Source organism: Lissotriton vulgaris, chromosome 7 (genome assembly GCF_964263255.1).
Source record: "Lissotriton vulgaris chromosome 7, aLisVul1.2, whole genome shotgun sequence".
In the NCBI taxonomy this organism is placed as follows: domain Eukaryota; kingdom Metazoa; phylum Chordata; class Amphibia; order Caudata; family Salamandridae; genus Lissotriton; species Lissotriton vulgaris.
Window position 1 is genome coordinate 601,421,067 of NC_141695.1, and position 14,098 is coordinate 601,435,164.

At 43.4% G+C, this 14,098-nt stretch overlaps 1 protein-coding gene across 1 annotated transcript in view; it reads left to right on the top strand.

The window, feature by feature from the left end:
- Positions 1-856: 856 nt before the first annotated feature.
- The window catches only part of FBF1 (Fas binding factor 1), a 615,519-nt gene continuing 602,277 nt past the window's right edge, over positions 857-14,098 (top strand). Inside the window, exon 1 of the mRNA XM_086930722.1 lies at positions 857-1,126. The gene's annotated coding sequence lies outside the window, so the exon portion shown is untranslated. The remainder of the gene's footprint in view (positions 1,127-14,098) is intronic.

The following is a 14,098-nucleotide window of genomic DNA, read 5'->3' on the forward strand; positions in this document are numbered from 1 at the left end:
CACATGGTTACTATGAGCATTGGGCAGACTGAACAATAGGGTATTGCAAGTGTAGTGAATACTATTATAGCGAGAGTATTAATTAAAAAATTACGAATTAATAAATGGCCGTGTAGAGAGATGAGATGGGAACACAAGAGAGCCATGGAGCAAGTGTTGCTGTGGCGAACGGTAATTGAAAAGGAAAAATACTAGACATAGGAGAGCCAAGAAGCAAGTGATTTGCTGTGGCTAGCGAAGGATGGAGAAACATTAGGCCGTGTTCGTAACCGCGAAGCGACATATTTGCTTGTGATACTAAGGTGAGGGGCAGCAAGGGGAGTGCTGACGCGAAGGCTTACCCGTTGAAAGCAGCTGTACAAACAACATTCGGCAATGCGTAGTTGCCGTACTGGGTCATATCAGACTAGTGCCTCGGGGTCATTGAGGGTTGCCTAGAAAGAAGTGAAACCCCGTAAGAATAATGCTAATGATGTATTTAGTGATCAAAAATTGGTGCAGAGTAGCCGGTTTACTGAGTTAACCCAAATGGATGGTCGTCGCCAGGATCGCTGGAGGTAATGGACTTCCTCAATAGGAATCTATGGACATAATGAAAAGGAGTCAACTATATAATTGTGCAAAAAAAAAAAAAGAACGTGTAATTCTACAACAGTTCTTACAACTCGATTGCTGCCTTATCACTTGTTCCCTTCCCGAAACGCAGCAGAGCAGGTAATCGGTCCAACTTCCATTTAAAAACTCGGCTGTAAAGGGCGGTCATGTGGGCTGTGTGGTTGCTAAGGACGCCAAAGGAACATTTCTCCAATAGGAACTAGACGTCTATACTTCCCATGTGGCTTTGCTGCTTGGTCCCGGAAGTAGATCCCGTAAAGTCGGATGTGTTGTGTCCGTCTGTTGGTGGAATGAGTTTATTATGGCGGTAAGAAAGAAGTCTCTTGTTGTGTACCGTGTGTACCCGGGGTTTTGAAGGATGTTGTAGCGTGGCTCTGTTTTGACGGAGTCACTCCGACAGCAGAGTAACAGGGGCGAAGGGCCTCGGAGTTACAAGGAGATGCATGCTGCCAATGGGTGGTAACCATAGCAACAAGACGACGCCACCGGAAGCAGAGCGAGTACGAGGGAGGTGAGTTGTTCTTTGGGTACAGGCTACAGTGAAAACCCGGGGCTTGTTTTGCAAGCGTGGGTCCTGTCCCTTTGTCCGCCGCAGCGCCTTTGTGTGGGCAAAGGGACAGGACCCAGATCGTCGTCTTTCATTTTGGGTCCATGCCCCTCTAACCATCTCGCAGTCGCACGACGAGCAAAGATCTCCAATTTAGCCCTTCATTAGCTGTAAAATGTTCCTGTGGGGGGGTCGTGTACAATATCGCTTCAGAAACACTTTCAGACGAAAAGACGCAAATTTAGCCGCATGCCGATAAACAGATCTGAAAGTGTGAATGACCTCTTTACTGGAGACCTATTGTGTGAGACTGCTCTTTGTGTTTAGATCTTACTTTAAGCGTGTTTCGAAATGCTGACATTTTGTCAGATCAGTGACCAGAGGCTCAAGGAAAGTATTATTTTTCCCAAGATCAAACAGTTTGTTAAAATAGTAGACTCAAGACTGCAGTACACCCATACTTGCTGCACATGTTGGACAATCCCCACTTTTTCGGATTTTGGTGAATATACTATGAAACTAGACACGTTCTCAATTCCCCAGGTATTACGCAGTCCATGTTTTAAACCCATTCTCCTTTGCAGCTTTTACATTGGTTCTAAATACACTCATTGTTACTAAAAAAGGGACCTGGGCGATACGTTAAACAAGCACTGGCGTTGCCAACATGTCTCGCAGTAGGAAAGTTGGAGCTATTAGAATTGCAAATAACAATGCCTTTTATTTTTGTTTTCACTTTAAAAACATAAAGGGCTTTGTCATTTACAAAACCAATAGCTCCAACTTTCCTACTGCGAGACCTATTGGCAACGCCAGTGCTTGTTGAGTGTTGTAAGCATGAGGGTTGCAAAATATCTCCAGCACAAATGTTGTGTTTTTATGATAGATATAGGAATATGTTCCCTCTGTTGGTTTTTATGTGTGCATTTGTAAAATGTTTATTAACAAACGATACAGAAATATATGTGCACGTTTGGGAGTGCGGCTTATAAGCACGTAAAAGCAAACACCAGCAAATCTCTCCTGTAAGTTGCCCTAAACAATAACCTAACATTGTAACAGCAAAAGTAGCATAAAAATGTAAGTTAAATCGACAGAAAAATGTATTGTTGCGATCGCTGAAGCAAAAGCGTCGAGTATATCAAAAAAGGCACCTTTTTAAATAAAAACAATACGCCAAGCTGTGATGAAGTGGGAGTGGCATGAAAATGGAAGCAGACATATAACACTTAGTGAATGCAAAACAACCACAAAAAAACTGGCAGATGCGAGCAAGGCGTCTTTTAGTCAGCTTTAATTCTATTCTACATAACAAATAAAACAATCACAGAAACGGAAAAAGTCACAGGATGAGGTTTACTAACCACAACACTTTGCTTGTAGCAGCTAATTGAGTGCGCACGGTGGATGGCGTTATAGATACGATTAACAGATTTACTACCTAGACAGCAAACAAAGTGATGGGGGATGTCTGTATCCTGTAATAAGTATGTACGTTGGCATACGTTTACGAGCCGGTACAATTAATATTGTGGAATGACTAAAAATGGCTAAACTGGGTTTATAGCTGCTGCGCTTTATTATTTTTAGGTGGAACCATGTGTGAAGTGCCTACTTTGTTGCATACTAAGGTACAAGAGGTACAATACCACCCGAGGGACACTTCTACAGGCTGTATCACATGTTTTTTTCACTGTGTCGCCAAATCCCACCTGGTGTTTGTTTTTGCATTTCGCATTGTTAATACTAGCTAGCACATTTAATATTGTAGAATGCACTAAAGGTGCCTAAACTGGGTAGTATAGCTCCTGCATACACCCTAAAAAGGCATACTGTTCTGTCAAACAAAGCACACTTAGGAGATTGCGTAATAAAAGTAAAGTAGGGAAACTTAAGTTAAACTCATGCAAGCAGTGTGATACAACCTAAAAATGCATACTGCTCTGTCAAACAAAGCACACTTAGGAAATTGCATTATAAAGGTAAAGTAGGGGAAATGTAGGTTAAACTCATGCAAGTAGTGGTTTAAGAGAGGACCAGGACTTTGTGAACAGCCGGGTCCCAACATGGAAGAAAATGTAGCTTAAATAAAGAAAGCGCAGCTATATAGATGAATGTAGATCATAGCGAGAGCTAAACGCGTGATACCAATAAACACACTGTCCATAAGCCACACAGTAACAAAAAACAAACAAACTCCCTGCCGTTTGGAAAGATACACGTTAATGGCAGCTGTTGTATAATAAAACATCGCCGATAAAACATTGCGGTGAAACACATGCAAATAGCTGTTGTATAATAAAACATCGCCGATAAAACATTGCGGTGAAACACATGCAAATGAAACACAGTTGGCTTTAACCAAAAATGCAAAATTGATTGATATACATTCCACTAGTAGTTGTAAGCAGATACAACAGCATACACACTGTCCAAAAGCCACACTGCAACAACAACAACAAGAGCGGCCGGGAAACTGAAAGTACGGCCGGCCAGCGGCCGGCCATGAATAATTAGGGGAGGAGAAGCCGCACAGCACACGCTGGGAGAAGCCCTTTGATGTGCTGTGCGGCCATGAAAAAATGCAATTAGGAGGGAGGGAGGGAGGCTGATGCGCGTGCTTGTTTGGTCACGTGATTCACGTGAACTTAAAGAAAACCGCAGGAACGAAACCCTTGGTTTGACGAGCATTTTGAGCACTTGAATTCTCGCTCCGCTCAATGCGCTTGCGCGCATTAATAGGTCGCGAGACCTAAAAAGTGATAACTCAAGACCACCCATGTTGTCCAAATTGAAGCCCAGCTTTCGAAACAGTGTCTCCCTGTTTCACAGTTTACATCTTGCTTACAACTGCGGCGCAAGTGATTCTGATGGCAAGGCCAAACAGCTACCCTTAACAGGAAAATGTCACTGTGTTGTTGGTTTTGATCATGCTTTAGAATGCAGTATTTATTTCCAGCATATTTAAGTGAAGTGAAAAAACTGAGATTAGATGTCAAGTATCCTAATTCCATGGCTAAAACCTACTCACCGGAACTCATCCTGTTCTGTTGTCTGATCACCCTACTTACTTGCTCATCTTGTTATGGGCGTTCTCAGTTTTTTTTCTGCCTTTTCTTTGAGCCATGTGTCTGTAAGCGGTTACTTTGCAGTGACGTGTTCGATACTTATATTTATCATTAATGTTTCAAAGTTTAAGGCAATTTAATTCCGGATGGAGATTAGAATTGTTTATTTTCTAAACTTCTCTCAAAGGTTGCAATAGAAGTCAGGGATTGCTCCAGGAGGAGTAAAGAGATTAGAACATAGTATGAACAGTAATCACACCAGATACCCCCAATCACCAGGTGAGGTGTATCTTGTAGGATGGTTTGATTTACAGGAGGGGGATTTAGAATGAAACCCCAAAATTGTTCTACAAGCAGTGCTTTAAATGGGGGGAAAAGTGCAGGTACTTATCAGATCGAGCTGGGGGCGTGGCAAGGAGGCGGGACTAAGGTTTGGTCTCATGATAAACATTTGAAGGGCTCAAGAAGTTTTTCCGGTTGCGAATGATCACAAATTGCTTCCCTCTGCAATTTATTGATGATGCCCTTGCATGTATTAAGTTGTTCTAGTTGACAGACTATTGAAAGGTAACTATCAGGTTTCCCTTTTTGTCAAAGGCACTTGTATATTAAACAAAACATTAAAAGGTGCTTGTTTTACTGAAAATTAATTAAAGGAAAAAAGACTACATCCTAAATTGCAACTCTGACCCGTATCGGGTGGAAGGAAGCCATCAGTTGTCATGCTAGTGATCCTGGGAGAAGAAAGTTATCTGGGGTCTCACAACAGAGCAATAATATTTCACCCTTTCATTCCCTTTCAGATACTGTGCCACCCAGCAAAACCTAGTCCAAAATTCTGAGGGGCTAGTAAAGGGATGGAGGCACATATAACCATGTACATATGAGTATGGTATCACTGATGATGTTGGTCAGCAGGCCTGCTGTAGCCTCTGTTTCTGATAAGGGAGGCACCCTGTACCCACATGTGTTTGATGCTCAAAGCTTCCCTTAGGCCTGCTCCTTCTCCTCAAGTCCAAGGCTTGGCTTCCTCCCTTTGGTGCTTTGGGTTCCCTGGTACTCCCACTCCTCCTGTGTGGTTCACTTTTTCATGAATACCAGATACAGCCAGCTGTTGTGTTAACTGGTGATGACCAGTCTAGGGCACCTCATTGTGTTTCTAAGTTGCTGCAGTGGAAATTGGGAGGGGTATTGGGAGGGGCAGACATTTGGCACTTCTCGTTCATATCTCTGTACTGCTCTCAGCCGCACACTTATGGATGCCTCCACAGCATTGCCCTGGAAAGACATACCTGCGATTCCCCAGCTAACCATGATCCTTCCTTCTTTTGACTTCTCTGCTTGCTCCCTCCTTCCAGTGCGGGGATATGTGTCCTGGCCTGTAGTGGTGTGGGTGGTTCTTAAGCTCCCTGCCTAGCCTGCGGGGTCTAGCCATCCAGCCACATCTGAAATGACAACTACATTCTTGGGGCAAAATTTACAGTAGGGTGTGTACCACTTTGTCAATTCACTAATTTTACATGGATGGGAATCCATTTTCTTATTATACTTTTGTCACAACACAATAGTGGCACTCTGTGGGTGCAGAACTCCCAAGCTGAATGATGGGTGTGCATCCAGAAGAAGGCAGCAAATGAAAGATAAACCACACCTAAAATATATGTTTTTACTTTATTTAGCTGAAAACTGAAGTTGTTTTCCCCAGAAAGTTACGTGAATTTGCATCAATTCGCTATAAAAGGAGGTGAAGGGCTGGCTGTAAGTGTCCCTTCCCCAAGCCATACAGTTTGTGACATGCAGAAATAAAACTGAATGTTTGAATGCTTATATTGTTAGCTACATTCAGTGTTTTCTGGTAAATGCGCGTTTTCAACTCTGTGCACATTATTCTTCCCCTTCCAGTGTGCCACTGTAAGGTCTATACTGTGTTTAAGTATTTTGATAAATCCACCCTTCCTCCAAGTATGCAATCTGAATTCTTATGATTGTTGAGCCTTTCATTGTTTAACTTAGTTACGAAAAAAATGAGTCACATTATGGTAAACTTTATATTAGCTGATAAAAAAAAAAACACATGACTTAAAAATACCACCATCTCCTCAAAATTATTTTTCTATTCAGCTGCCGCCCCCGCTTTAGATAACACTTTTTGGGATGACGAGATACTCGCCTACCTCTACCATCTGATGTCCCTAGCCCTTACTTACTAGCCCCATGTCCCCTCCGATGCCCCATGTGTCTCTTTACATTTTCTCTTTATTTCAGGTGGTTACGTCACCTTTCATCTTAAATGTCCCCTTATTCATCTCATCAAATTCCTTCTCTTGCTTTTCTGGGATACCCCTCCCCCACTTAATATACCAGTCTCTGCCACTGCAGCTGTCGCTCTGTCCTCACTCAACAGGCCCCTTCCACCGACCTGTGTCATTCGCGAAAGCATTGGCTCTTTCTTGGGACACCTACCCACCCCTCGACTCTCATCAGATGATCCTCATCTCATCCTTCAGGTGCTTTATTTTAAACCCACTGCCCGCGCCCGCAGTGTATTCTCTAATATAGTATGCTTGCTCCTTTCTTCTTCTTCAGATAACCCCTCGATTTATTCAGCTGACTGTGCTTATACCCCTTCACGTCTAAAAGCTCTCCTCTTTTGTCCCCTTTCTCACCCGCCAGCTTCTGTGCTATCCTCTCTTTCTTTTTCGCATAGGATGGATGCCCTCGCTTTCTTTACCCTTGGTGGCTCAAATAACCTCATTGTCCTCAGTGGAAGCCTGGAGGGTAGGGCATCGTGGTGAAGTGCTGCAGCCGCTTAGTGCACACGGACACACACATTGCTTTAGGCACAAGGAGATTGGGGCTGTGCACAGGGCACTCCCCTACGGAGTGACAGAAGATTCCTTGTCACTGGGTCCACAATTGGACTGGCACTGGCGGGAAACCTGCTTCTTGCTCCTCGGTCGAATTTTATGGCTGTTTCCCTTCCTGCTGTGCTGGCAAAGAAGGGAAAGCCAGAGCAAATTGTGCTTTTTAAAGAGCTTCCCTTTCTTCGCACCGCGCAACTTCCTGGCCGGTGAGGTCACACGTTGCTCTACCGTGGCGCCATGGCGTAACTGCCCTCCTTGTGAAATCATGCAATATGTGAGCATGCACCGCAGTGTAGAAATGCGATGCATGCTCCCATGACTATGTGTGACAGTGAGTACCGGAGAAGTGCCTGTACTCTAGGGGGGAAAAAAGAAGTGCCGGTACTCCGTACCGGTGAATACTGGCTCATTTAAAGCACTGTTACTTGACTCATAGTCCCTCTACCCAGCAAATGGTTTCCAGTGTCTCTATGCGTGCAGAAGTGTCCTGCAGCGTAATAGTGAAAATGTGTCCACCCTAGTGGGGCTGATGTGGGTGTTGAGGAACATGGGTCAGAGTGTCAGTTTAAATACAGTTCTGGGAGGCGAAGAGACCAGTGCAGTTTTTGATTTGCATGACCAGTGTTAGTTTGCAGCGATTAGGGGGATGTTAAGTGCTAGGGAGGGGTGTGGGCGTTCCTTGAGGTAGTGCTACCCTGATGAAAGACCGTGAGGGGAAGGTTTAAGGGCTGTTCTATGAGCAGATGCAATGTTGGGGTGTGCAAGGATGGGGATATTGTTATGACCAATGCCTTAATTTTAGGGCTGGAGACAAGCAAGCCTTCCTGTAGTTGAATCCAGAAATAACCTAATCATGTGTCACTGTAAGATCACCAGGGATTAATTTGACTTTAGAAAACTGGCATTGCTGGTTGCTTGACAGAAACTGACTTTCATGTTCAATTCAATTTCAATTCAGGTTCAACATTTTCCACCACCTGGTTTCATATCCGGAAAAAAATGACTGGAATAGAACTTTGGCCCCATGCCCATGTGACAATGTATCCACCCAGTCCACCTTCCATCTTGTACTATTATGCAAATTGTATAAGAAAGAGCGTGCTAGATGGTTGAAACAATATTTGAGAGGTGGGGCATGGAGGCAATGCAGGCCGGCTTATCTGAATCTCCAACAACTAGGAAACCCTCTGTGTATTAGGTCTATGTCGATGTTTTTAAAAAGTGTTTTGAAATTACGGAATTTATCATGAACTTCTGATTTATCGATTAATCACCCCAACCTGATTTAATACTTTTTTACAATTATTTATTATATGTATTTGTAAAGTAAAATTTTTTGTATGAACTGCTTTTATGATTTTTAAAAAGGTGAAAATCGAATAAAGTTAAAATTGAATTGAATTGACTTTCATGTTAACTGAGAAGAACTGCTATCAATGACAAAATACAAGAGCTGCCACTGATGGTGTAGCCTCTTTTGCACTTTCCAGCACTGTGTGGCATTTGACCCTATAAATTATATGGCTGACTTCAGAGAAGGGCTCCTACAGCTGCACAGAAACCGTGGGCTGGTCTCCAGACATATACTTCTGAAAGTCCCTGTAATCGGCAAACGAGGAAAACTGTCAATGCTGGCAATAGATTTAATGTGGATGATGGAAACTGATGCTAGTTGTTTGGAGAAGAAATTGATGCTGAAGGTGGCTGAGGGGAATTTCCACTGATGATGACAGGGGAGAACTGGCACTGATGATGGACTGAGTGTGACAGATGCTGTTGCTGACTGGCACTAATAGTGTCTGAATACAATTAGAATGGATGGTGACTGATTGAAATAGGGGCCACTGGTGACTATAGAGCAATGGTGCTGCTAGGAACTAATAAGGACTGGTGAGTATTATGAGTGATAAGACTGTCACTATTCGAGATTGAGGGAAACTGTTGCCGATGCTTTCTGAGTGGCTCTGGCACTGATGTTGACCAATGGATGTGTGCACAAATGGTGATTGGAGGGGTTTAGTAAAAATGCTCATTGGGGGAAAATGACAGGAAGGTTGACTACAGGGAACCGGCCTGGATTGTATGTGGAATTGGTGTGGATAGTGATAGAGGTTGACTTGTAACTGATGAAGAATAACATAGTGGCCCTAATAGAGAATTAGGTTACTGGCACTGATGGTGGCTGTGGGGAACCGTGACCTCAGAGAGGTAAAAGGAACTGGCCTTGATGGAGTTAAGGAGGAGTGATGCTAATGATGGCTTGAGACTCTTACTAATAATTCCTGAGGGGAATCTGGTGCTGATGATGACTGATGCTCCCCTCAGGACACTACCATCGTCCTTTCCCCATGGGTTGTCAGCACCAGATCCCTTGAGGCACCACCAGCATAATTTTCCCTTGGTTACCATCAGCACCAGATCCACTCAGGCATTTTCAGTGACAATCTTCTCAAGTCAGCAGCATTAAATTGTCTTCTGCGACTTTCAGCGTCAATTCCCCTCAGTCATCATCAGCACCAGCTCCACTCTGGTTCTATCAGCGTCCATCTCCTCAAGGTATCATTAACATGAGTTGTTCTGTAGCAATATCAATGCCAGCTTTCCTCAGAGCCACTATTAGTTTCTGTACTCTGATTCTCCATCATGGTGAGTTTGAAGGTTCTATCCGCCCCCATTCCCTCTTTAACATCTTTATGGAACCTCTCACTCTCATTCTGAAACAAGCAGGCATCAACTACCACCTATGCGCTGATGACACCCAAATCTATTACAAGATTAAAACTCACGCTGACATCCTACACCTTAACAACTCCGTTCACAAGATTCAATCTTGGTTCCAGTCAAATCATCTCAAACTAAACCCAAATAAAACTGAAATCATCCTCTTCGCCCCTAAAAAGAACCGTCCCCCCATTCAATCGTGGATCTCAGACCTTAATGCACTCAACTGCCTACTCACACTGTCCAACTCTGTCAAATCGCTTGGCGTTACTATCGACAACGCCCTCACCCTAAACGTTCACATCAAAAAATCTGCCAAAGGAGCCCTCTTCACCCTCCGTCACCTCAAGAAAATCAAACCATTCCTACCCATTGATGATTTTAAACTTGCAGTTCAATCACTGGTTCTCTCACGTTGACTATTGACTATGGCAACGCCATCCTCAACGGAATCCCCAAGGTCCACCTTGCTCCTATTAAAGCTGTGCTCAACCTTGCAGCCAGGCTCATCACTGACTCCAAAAACTTTGACCATATCTCCCCAGCTCTCAAATCACTTAAATGGCTCCCTATTGAAGGGAGATCAACTTACAAAACGGCCTGCATTACTCATAAAGCTCTCCACCAAAACACTCTGCAGTACATATCCAAGAAACTCCTTATTGCTGGTACCACTTGTCCTCTGAGAAGCTCCAACGCCCTCCTCCTAATCCCTCCCCTGCACACAAAAAAAGAAACACAATCTCGCTCCTTCTCTGGAAATGCCCCTACTATCTGGAACTCCCTCCCGAAAAACCTTCGCTGTAACCCCTCGTACGTCAGCTTCAAAAAAGACCTCAAAACCCAGCTCCTTAACTTCTACTGGGCTTCCTAATCCTGTGCCATAACTCCTGATCTCATCTCACTATACCATAACTGTCCCTTTAATATAGCTCCTTCTTACTGTAATCAAATTTACCTATATTACCAATATGATACTGCTTCATCTCTTCCTTCATTCCTCCTTGATTTTGTAAATTTGTTGTTTTTTACTTTGTTATTATGCTTTTTATACCACTAGTGGCCTTATCCTATCATGATCATGTAAAGCGCTCTGATACCTCTGGGTCTAGCCAGTGCTATATAAAACTTTTAAAATAAATAAAATAAAAATAAAGTTGCACATTCAGAATCTGTGGCAGCTATGTAAGAGTTCACACAGCCCCAGACACTCCCCAGTCACAACTATCAGTGCCAGTCACCACTAGTGTAGGTTTCCCTCAGTTACCTTTGGTGTAAGCAGCAGTTCCCGTTGGTCTTCGTCAGCTGCAGAACCCCTCAGGCACTATCTGTATCTGATCTCTCCTTAGTTGACATCAGCTCTCGATCCCTACAGGCGCTACCCTCTGGTGCTGAGACTAACCGAGAGGAAGTGACACTGGCTGCCTGAGTGGACCTGGTATTGATGATATCTGAAGAGAACTGATGATGACAGGACCTGGTGGGTCCTTAAACCAATGACAGCTGTGAGAAGCATACCCCCAGGTAACTTTGGCTGATGAGTGATATTGACTCAAGCAGAAATTACATGGTTGCTGAACTGTGGGGAATTCACAACTGTGAGGCCCCAGGAGGGGGCTGGGATGGATGATGACTGTATTTGACTGTCATTAATAGTGACAAGGGTTTTTAGGGTGGATGGAGATTAAGGAGAATGGGCTAATGAGTGAAAAGTCTAGTGCTGATGGACTAAATTGGCATGATGAGGACTCTTGCAAATTGATACTGTTGGCCACTGAAGGTGCCCAGCACTGGTGGTGTCTAAGCAGAACTGGGACGTTTGGTGTGTAAGGGTACTGTCATGGCTGGTAATGAAGGGGAACTATTGAATGAGGGAACTTCTGCTGATGCAAAGTATAGGTGTGGTGTCTCAGATGAGATGAGCTGGTGCTTATGGAGGATGGGAAGACAGGTGCTGCTTGTGATTGATCTGAATTGCCACAGATGGGGACTGTGGTGAATCAGCATAATGGTGACTGGGGGAGGGCTTACATAGAGAGTGACTGGCTCAGTTAGTGACTTTGGCGAACGGACATGCATGATGATTAAGACAAATTGGCACCCGTGAAGGCTAAAGGGAATTGTACCCACGCCAGTGGGGATTGAATGCACTGATGGTCACTAATGAGAGTTGGCCTGGATGATGACTGAGCATATTGGTACTAATCTATAGAGCACAAACAGCCTTTGTGTGAGGTCTGTGAGGAGGTAGTAACTTTATACCTTACATAGGTTATAGAACATGATATCCAGTGATTTTCTAGACACCAGAATATTGGTTGATTGAATATCTCCGTTTTATTTATTTCAAGAACAAAAAGAGGCCAACACGTGTTTCGTGACATAAGAATTACATTATCAGGGCTAATATATTGTCTTGAATAGTATGAAATAAGATGCAAATCGCCACGTCATATACAGACAGTAATCAAAACCAGTAATAAAAGGAATGAGTAATAAGAATAGAAATGAAGAAAATAATCATACAAAGAAACTTCACAATTACTAACAATATCATCTAAGTAATCCACTATATTGACAATTCATAGAAATAGAACAAGAAGAGATCGTGCAAAATATAAGCCAGATTGTGCCAAAACCATGCATTATTTAAAGACAAATAGCTGTAACAAACAAAGTGGACGTGGTTTTATAGAGAATAGTCTTTTTTCTCTTCACCACGTGGGAAAACCAATACGGATTATAAATGTAATACCCTGAAAATGTGAGACAAAGCACCAGAAAAAAACAAAAATGGTGAAGGCAAAAGAAAGATTTGTGAAAGGGCCCTGATAGTAACTCGGGGAGAGTAGCACATATGGTGGGGAGTGAGGGGAACTGGTGTAGATGATGACTGTCACTAACTGGCGCTGATGGTCATTGAGCCAGTGATGTCTGAGTGAACTAATGACAACAGAGAATACCATCACTGTTAGTAAATATATATATATATATATATATATATATATATCAAATAATCGAAATGCTTTTGACAGTGCAACCAATTGCGTGTATTATTAAACATTGTTCACAGTTTTGTAGCACTAAAGTTTTAGTAATCTAATGTACTTTATACTTCACAGCAGTATCAATCTGCTGTCTAATTTCCCATCAGTGTTTAGAAGCAAGAGGCTGTATCCTCAATCATGTTACCTTAATTGAACATGGCTTTATACGTTCCTAAGAATTACCTGAAGAATGGGCTAATTCTAAAAGCAATTCTGTTTCCAGAAGCTAGTTTACCAAGGTATCATGAAGCACTTTAGTCTTTCATAAAACAAAAAATTCTAGGTTTCCTGTGGCTCACAACTAAACTGTGCAGCCCTGTTGCTTTTCTTCCAGACAAAAATAGTAAACCTCAATTGACTTTCTTCCATACTGCCTCACAAGACTGCCATTTTATCCTGTCAAGCTCCCAAGTGTAGCACAAGTCATGTAACGAACTCTAAGCCGCTAACAAATGGTGGACTAGTAACCCGAATCTGGAGGCTTACTTCCCGGCGGCTCAGCTCCAGTGGTTTACCCAATGGATTTATTCATTAAGGCACCCTGCCGAGAAAGCCATGGGGTCACTACTGAGTCTCTGCGTGCTGTACCAGACCATCCTGAACTCCAGTCGACCGCTGCGAGAGGGTAACACAGACACCTGCGAATTGCTCGACACTACTGGCGACGTTCCCTCCAACGCTCCCATGTCGAGATGGACCTTCCACAGCTCAGGGAGACACATTGAGGAGCCTAGCAGAGTGGTCCACCAATGGGGTAGACCGTGTTGGAGGCCTCTACAGAGATGGGGAATCATTAACATGTGATGACTTCTCTATCAACTTTAATGTGCCAAGAGGTCAATTTTTATTACATCGTGCGGTACTGACTACTGTGTGTGACCACTGGGGTACAGGTACAGAGGAGCCCCCACGCCACCAGTGTTGCCAAGTCCTGTGCACCACTTCGGACCATCTCACAGTGGTAAAGTGCTTATACCAAGCCTTGTGATGTGATATTCCCACACCTTTGATAGAGCTGTGTGGAAAATGGGAAGAGGACATTGCACATCCAATCACGGAAGTGGACTGGATCAAAATTCTTACGGGAAAATATACGGTGTCTGGGAACGCCAGATTTAAATTGATTAGCTTTTACTTCATGCATAGGGCTTATCTCCCCCCGGTAAACTCATCCGACTCTTCGGAGCAACTGGGGTGACATACAAAATGCAGTGTGGTGAACATATGGCAGAGATG